Source organism: Aplysia californica, unplaced genomic scaffold, assembly GCF_000002075.1.
Source record: "Aplysia californica isolate F4 #8 unplaced genomic scaffold, AplCal3.0 scaffold00221, whole genome shotgun sequence".
Taxonomy (NCBI): Eukaryota; Metazoa; Mollusca; class Gastropoda; order Aplysiida; family Aplysiidae; genus Aplysia; species Aplysia californica.
The window spans coordinates 947,213-953,435 of NW_004797491.1; the positions used below are offsets into that span (position 1 = coordinate 947,213).

A 6,223-nucleotide genomic window follows, 5' to 3' on the forward strand; every position below is an offset into this window, starting at 1 on the left:
GTGGCCTAAATAAGGTAAAGGAGGGGGGTTTAGCTTATTTAGGTCATATGTGGCCTAAATAAGGTCACCCTTTTTTAAAAGATGCACTCGGGGATAGTGGGAGGGCTGGACGCAACACCAGAGGACAAAAAAACTGGAACTAGAAGAAAATGTTTAATGTGTAGAAATTTGATTACAACTACAGCTCTGCTCTCTGCAAAGTAAAGTGTGCGTTGGTGCAGGCTTTGTGTGAAATCGGAAACCGTCATAATCATAACTTGTACTTGTCAGCGTGTTATCGAACTTAGGGGCGTAAGTGTTCGCGTTTCATTGGATTTGTGACAGTAAATTAGATCTCTATATTTTGGCTTTCTGTTCAAGATTCGCAGATTTTCAGTATCACTGCATCTTGCCCTCCCACTGTTCTTACCCTCCCACTGTTCTTACCCTTACACCTCTCACACTGAATAGGTCTACTTGGACTCTTCTACTCTACTTTGAGTTTGAGCATTAATTTTTATCTTTCATGTTTATTATATAGGCCTATAGATATATATGATATGAATCATGACAGTCGATATTCTAGTTCTAGGCTCAAAACAAGATTCATTTTTATATCGTTTATATAGGCCTATAGGCGAATATGATGAAGGGAAAATATAATATAAATTAGTCGCACAAGACCCCAGGCGCCACCACTTTCTCAGCTGTTCGTAGTCAAGATTGTAAATATTTGGTAAGTGACTCTTACTTGAAATCATCTCCCAAACCCTCAAATTGGTGTGAAATAACCTTGCTTTAACAAATTGATTGTTTTCATTTCAGCATTCTAGGGTTCAACAGTATACATTCCGTGCCGGCTTTAAGCACGCCGGCCTTAAGCACGTTTCGAACTCAAGCACGCTAAACGGCTCTTACTGAATTTTTGCTATATAAATTACACGCCTATAAGCACAGTAACTTCGGCTTCAAGCACGCTTCATTTACAAGACAATCAATATTTTCATGATGACCCATCGAAGTTCGAACACAGTTTACACCGCAGCAGTGGAGTGTGTCAAGAGAAACACAAAGAACGCAAGTGATGGACACACACACTCACACGGGCGGAGAGGAAGGCAGAGAGATGCACACAGCCGTGCACGCGGACACAGGATCTAGCCTGGTGGCAATTGACGCTACCAAATACAAAACAAAAAACAACCAAAAATGATAATCTCTGTAACTTGTAACTTTCAGCTGTTGATCTAAATCTATAGAGGAAAGAAAAATGGGTTGGTTTTTTTTAATTTAAAAGGACATCTGCACCTGTGATACAAAATCACAACCCATCAAGATCTTTTAACAAGGGAAATAACCAACTTTCCACTGAAATGAGACTTATTACGGTGATTACGTCCCTTTAGTCACATGTCGAGGCGTAAAAAAAATTAATTGTTTGTGGAAAAAATGGGAAAAAAACGCGGATAATCCAAAATTATGCAATGTTGCAGAATTACGCGAAAAAAAGCGGCCGCACAATCGCATAATCCTACGGGGACAGAATAATACGTCCTGAAGTCTCACAATTTATACAGAATAACACAGCCAGTAGTTTTTATTTCATCGAGTTATAAAAATTGCCTTGTTTTCAGAAGCAAATTTTAATAGTTCCAGTTCTAGGCTACGGAATCGATTTTCACGCAAATTCAACCACTTTGATGATCTTTCTTTTCCTTTTAAAAAGATGTGTAGTCCAAACCCTGCACGCTGCCGATTGGAAAGCGCCGACGCGACGGAGAAAAATGGGGGGCTCTCGTGGCCTAGAGGTTAAGGTGTTGGCCTCTCATTCAAAGGTCCCGGGTTCGAATCCAGGTAGCGACCGAAAAATTTTCTTCTCTAAACTTGTCTCCTTTCACCTCCTTTCCTGCTCTCTAGCAATGTTCTGTTGTCTGCTTTCATTTCCACTTTCTGCCCCCACCCCCTCACCTCCTTTGCCCCCTCCTCTGGGCTCCTGATTCTTTCTGCAGCCTTTCTACTGCTACTCCTTGGCTCCTTCTTACTGCTGTCTTTCTGCCACACCCCTGATCTTCTGGTTGGAAAGATCTACACCTAGCCTTCTCAGACAAGGGCGAAAAATCTCGGAGGGCCCTTGTGCAAGTTGCGCACGTTAAAGATCCCTTGGTGGTCTAAAATCGATAAGAGTAGGCTTCGGCCGCCACCCGGGCAAAATTCAAAATTTCCTACCAACTGAAAATATTAGGAATGTCCCGTGCGCTCATATGACCTATGCAGTTGCGAGCGCCGTAAAACACTATACAAAAACAAAGGAGAAAAATGCAGATTTTCGCAAGTATAACCAAGTCATTTACAGTGGAAACCTGATATAACAGGGATGGTGGGAGTAGAGAAAATGTCCTGTTATATCCGATCCCTGTTAAATCAGAAATGCAAGGAAAGTAAGCATTTGTGGACTAATCCAGCTGTACTTATTCATAGGTAGTTTCCTTTGCCACAAGTACCCACGAACAGGGGTTTTGGCACCAACTTTCTCCTTGCCTTAAACCACATCAGAAGAGCTTGGTCCACAGCATCTACATCGGGTAGTCTCATCTTCTTTCGATCCAGACCAAACTTTCCACTGGAGTATGCTTCCACTATCTTCTCTCTATCCTTGATAAATGATAGATCTAAGGGTGTGAATCGACCCTTGTAGAATGTCGAACTGACAACAAATCTCTGCCAGTGGAGCTTGCTTTTTGTCAACAGCCTGGATTATTTCGTGTTGTTTTATTTTGTCAATTGAAAGGCATTTTCTCTTGCGCTTGACATCGTTGGCGACACATTACGCGTGCGTGTTGCTAGGTTCGGGCTAGATCGTGGTAACCAGCACACCGCAGCCCTCTCTCGCTTTACAAGCTGCACGTGCTTGCAGTGGCATGGCTTGCGTAGGCTTGCTCCATCACTGCGTTATTCTCTCTCTCTCTCTCTCTCTCTCTCTCTCTCTCTCTCTCTCTCTCTCTCTCTCTCTCTCTCTCTCTCTCTCTCTCTCTCTCTCTCTCTCTTAATTTTTACACATTGTTAACGAGCTTTTGTCCCTGCTATAACCGGTTGGGCTCCAAAGAGGCCCTGTTATTGCCGATAACTTTTAATAGAGACAAAGAGTAAGAAATTTTTAAATAAAATTTATAAAATCCCTATTATTACCGGATCCCTGTTATTACCGGACCTGTTATATATGGTTTCCACTGTATGTCTTTTAGTTTCACATTTGGCAATAAAAATGTGCCCACATTGATCGGCAACATTTCGTCTGTTATATCAATTTGTTTAATATTTACTTTTATTTGACTTTAAAGCAATTTATAGGGTTTTAAAGTGAACCAGTAAAAGCAAATAGACTCATATATCGGCGAGAGCAAAATCCGTGATTTTTGTCATAGACATTTTTAAATCATCAATATCTCGGACCTGGAACGTCGGATTTCTTTGCGGTCTCGACCATAAAAATCTGGAAAAGCTGCTCTACTTTTCCGGATGCAACCTTTTTCTCGTTTCGCTTTGAGGATCCACAGAGACACTAAAATATAATTAAATACTCTCTGGGATCCCTTACGAATGTTCGTGTAAAGTTTTGAAAGTGTGATTTAAGCTGGCATTCCATATGCCCGAAAAACCGATGCGAATTTCGGGTGCGAATTTCGTGTACGAAATTCGGGTGCAATGAAAAAAGAGCCTTCCTTCCATATACGCGAAATTCGTATCCGTCATCTGACTGAAATCACGGCACCAGTTCAGTCAGAGCAAGCACTCTACGTTGAAAACAAGAGAATTTTGCTGTTAGAACTCCTGTTCCTACGAAAGCAGCTTTAAATTGCTTTGTCCAGACTTGATGATGGTCCTTTCTTCATAAGCTTTGCTTTCTTGGGTCGTTTTCTTTTCGAAGCTTCGGTCCTATCACCGACAGCGCTGGCTGATGTGGCTGCGGCGCAGACAGCAATCTTAAGTTATAATTAATGTATGTTAGAAGTTATATTCAAGTGCATTTAATTAAGGAGGGGGGGGGGGGTAAGTGAAATGCTATTTTTAGTTATTACATGATTTAAACGATAAATGATAGCATAAATAGATTACATAGACTCCCAAAAGTTTCCCACAAACTAAAAAAAAGTGGTTGCCATGCAAATGACAGCCACCTTGAAAATAAACACTTCTTTTCAGTCTTGGTTTTAACACTTCTCTCTCGAACCAAGGAAATCAACATTTCGACGTTTTCCCACTTACCTAGTGCTTCCCTGCCGCTTCGTTCCTTTGAAGTAGATTTGGCGAGAAATAAGCCCCGCCCACTTCACGAAGAATTCGCATGCGAAGAAAAAAGTTTCGCTCCCTCGTGCGAAACAAAATCTTCGCATGCGAATTTCGGACTCGGCCATGCGAAATTCCGGTATATGGATTCACCCAATGACAAAAACGTTGGTGCGAAAAAAATAATTCGCAAGCGAAATTCGCACCCGAAGTTCGCATCGGTTTTTCGGGCATATGGAATGTCAGCTTTATCACGGATTTTGGATTTTTTTCGAAAAAAAAAACCCCGTCCACATTCAGATGCAGCATCCTTTTATCTACAAATGTGTTATGTTTAAAACGTAATAGAACGCACCAGGATGGACTGAGACGATCGAGTTTAATTAAGTCTACGTAAAGCTACTTTGCCTGGACGCGGCCGAGGCAAAATGGAGAATCACACTGTTCTACCAGCGGAGCGAGTTTCGGTCAGGATTCGGGTGAAATGCAAAACGAGACATCGCTAGCTGCATCTGATGAAAACATGTAAGTATTTATGGTAAATTTTTACTTTCACTCCCACACACAGATGCACTGTTTCAGGGGTCAAACTGCAGTACTGTTTGCTGCAGATCACACATAAAACCACTAAAACTGTCGCAAATCAATTATTTTCAAGACAATTTCAAATCTAACTGTAAAATATCAAATTATGGGTAAAAACAGGGTAACCCCCCAGATTTTCTTTTACCCCAGTGGGGCAGGCCCCCATGGAACCCCCCGATTGGTCCAAAGCACGTCTATCTCGGTTAAAAACAAAAAAATATTTCAAAAACTATTAATTTGCAACGGAAATGAAGTTGATATTCGTGTTCTGCGCATCAATATTTAGTAGAAAATAGACAACTGGTAGCCGAGTGTGAGACGGGAGGGAAAGTAAAAAAATACCGTATTTATCATAAAGAAGTGTTTGTTAATAAATTAATGTGCTATTTTTTAAGCAAATAGATGCCTAGAAGGTTGAAATGCCATTCCATCATTGTGTCTCACGGTGATGGTGAAACCAGAGCTTGTTTTCATCCTGACGTGATGGAATAATTTTATGATGAAGTTTAAATTGTTTTCCCATGTAATAATTGGTATCAAGGATTATATTTTTAGGTTTTTTAACCTGTCTGCAAAATGTCTATGTACTTGGACATGAAGAATGAGCAAAACAGGAGCAAAATGACTTGGCCTGTGGTGTGCTATTTTTAGCGATGATAATCTCTTAACAAAAGTTAACATTATGATTGGCTGTTTTCATTGGGTTTTCCTGTCGAGAGTAGAAACATAACAAACTACAAACTTAACCTGTTGTTCATTTATATGTTTTATATAAGCACCCCTAGATCTGTATGTTAATTAAATCAACTACTCCTAAGCCTATCTTACAAAATATCTTGACATTTCAATCAACAGGTGAACAATATGCTGCAAGGAAGAGCCGCTTTCTGATGAATGGGAAAGGATGATGCCTACCCTCTATGGCATGGGTTTGACAAACCAACTTCTGGCTCAGCTGTTCTTAATCAGAGAAGGACAATCAACATGGGGCCATGTAAATAGATCATTAACCTGTCCTCAGAGAAAGTTGCATTTGAAAAAAGAAAAAGTTGCAAGAAAAAGTAGCAAAAGTTGCAAGAAAAGTTGCAAGACGTACGTATAGCCACGGAACTATTGGAATACATTGTATTGTTGCTATGCCCATTGCAATCAAAAGTAACCAATATAGAGTTTTGTTAGATCAAAATCAAAAGTTAAATGTGACTGTCTACCCAAAAAAAATAAAAAATTGCTTGGAGTACAAAAACAGTTTGTCCCCTGACACATGCGTCAGGTCCTTAAACTCTCGCTGACGTTGGGCGGGTGTGGTCGGCGTGGTGTTGGGGCTGTTCACATAAAATCTTACACTTTTTTTAACACTTTCTTGCGACACCCC

At 40.6% G+C, this 6,223-nt stretch overlaps 1 long non-coding RNA gene across 1 annotated transcript in view; it reads left to right on the forward strand.

Moving 5' to 3' along the window:
* The first annotated feature begins 5,125 nt into the window (after positions 1 to 5,125).
* The window catches only part of LOC118477791, a 5,952-nt gene continuing 4,854 nt past the window's right edge, over positions 5,126 to 6,223 (forward strand). The window contains exon 1 of the long non-coding RNA XR_004858610.1: positions 5,126 to 5,842. This is a non-coding gene — a long non-coding RNA (uncharacterized LOC118477791). The remainder of the gene's footprint in view (positions 5,843 to 6,223) is intronic.